Source organism: Echinops telfairi, unplaced genomic scaffold, assembly GCF_000313985.2.
Source record: "Echinops telfairi isolate 266 unplaced genomic scaffold, ASM31398v2 ScPeMD7_7415;HRSCAF=8453, whole genome shotgun sequence".
In the NCBI taxonomy this organism is placed as follows: domain Eukaryota; kingdom Metazoa; phylum Chordata; class Mammalia; order Afrosoricida; family Tenrecidae; genus Echinops; species Echinops telfairi.
Genome location: NW_022111315.1, coordinates 1733572 through 1735400, shown reverse-complemented (window position 1 = coordinate 1735400; position 1829 = coordinate 1733572). Strand labels below are relative to the sequence as shown.

Below are 1829 nucleotides of genomic sequence, written 5' to 3'. Positions count from 1 at the left end.
CCTGTTTTCAGGGGATAATGTAGCTGTAAGAATAATATAAATGTCCAGGTAAGGTCCTAAGACTGATTAAGATATCTGAACTCTTTAATATAAGTGTCTGGGCTAGAGGAAAAGGGTCTCAGATGTTTTTTGAGAACCAACATGTCAGAAAGAGAAAAGGGGATGTGTACTCTCCAAGTCCCTCAACCCCTGCCACCTCAGAGAGGGAGAAGGGAGGGAGGGTCTAAAAGTGGAATTTTGGGGTATATAGAAGAGGCTTTTGAGCAGGGAAGGGCTGAGCACAAAAGGGGTGGGGGGGTGGAGAAAATGGTGTGTGGGGGGGGTAGATAGTGTAAAAGATGGCAACAGGAGGAAAGATGGTGATGAAGAAGAAGGGGGAGGGGACAATGGAAGAGAAGATGGTGGATCAGAAAATTGAGGGTCAGAGGTGGTGGAAAAGGAAAATGTAAGAGAAGATGATGGATCAGAGGGGGCAGAAGGGTTAAGGATGAGACTGGAGGAGGATTATACGGAGGAGGAAGGGAGAAAGCTGGAGCAGATGGAGGAGGAGGAGGAGCAGGAGTGGGTATGGGCAGAGGGACATGATTGGACAGATCAAGGGAAGATTTATTTTCTGGGAGAAGGGTCTTCTCCTTAGCCAGTAGGAGTTGGGAAGTAGGGCAGTTTGGTCATAGAGAGGGTGGGAACAGAGGTGGAAAAAAGTCTGCACATTGGGAACTTCTAGGTACTTGCCGTTATGCTGACGAATTTATCAAGGTCTTAGAGGATGTTGAATTCTAAAGAGCCATTTTCTGACCATTTTGAGTCATTGTTTAGTTTGTATTGAGGCCAAACCTGATTGAATTAAAAGATTAGACATTTAGGCTTAATGTCTGGGTATAAATCCAGAGGTTTTAAAGTTAGTCAGTAGGCACCCTAGAGGTGAAGTTTGAAGTGGCTGGGATTGATTATTTCCCATGGTGGGAGGGTGGGTAAATTTGACCTCCTAAGGAGAAAAACGGGCATAAAGAGTATCTTCGTTGAGTCTGTTAGACTCCGGAGTAGAGAAAAGGAAGCAGGTCAGGATTCTTAGCCTGAAGCCCCAGGGGCTAAGAATCCACCAACCTGGTACCAGGATTTCCAGACAGGTACCTTTCTGAAAGGTCGTAGAGAGATGGCAGAGGACTCATGGAAGGGAACTCAAACACTCACCCAAAATCAACCAGTGTGTGTGCATGAAGAGTCTGTAACTGCAAGGCGATAAGATCCATGGAAGATTCCTGCTTTGGCAGGCCCAGGAGGGGATGCCAGGACGACAATCAACCCAAGAGAGTCCTGGTAGTCCGAGCAATGCACCCTCCCCAGTTTTGGCACCAAAATATAGAAAAAATGGGCTAAAACAAGTGTATCATGTATCAGGCTTTATTGGGAAGCAAATTCTTCCAGGCTACACCAAAAATGGCGAGAGTAGTGCCAATATGAAGGAGGCACATAGAGTTATACTCTCGGGGGGGGGGGGGACTGTTAGTTAAGAGCAGGAGAGACTGGTAGCTTGGGGCAGGAGAGCTAGGGGTGGGAGAACTCCTGGTTGGAAAATTTGAATGAGGTAGGGGTGAAGAGGCTTTGGTGTGTGCAGGAGGCTTTTGGAGCATGCAGGAGGGTGTGAAAGTGGAGAGAGTTGGTCAACGAGAAGCCTGGGAGGGAGCCACTTGAATTGGCCAGGCACCATCTTATGTTCTGCCGGAACTATTACAATTGATTTGTGATCTTGGAGAATATTGAAATTACCATGGACTGCTAAAACGACAAACCAGCCTGTCTTGGAAGAAGTACATGCAACCAGAGTGCTC

The 1829-nt window shown here is 46.9% G+C and overlaps 1 protein-coding gene across 1 annotated transcript in view; it reads left to right on the top strand.

Annotated features, from left to right (window-relative positions):
- EDA (ectodysplasin A) overlaps window positions 1–1829 on the top strand; it is a 558670-nt gene that overhangs the window by 356160 nt on the left and 200681 nt on the right. The window lies entirely within an intron of this gene.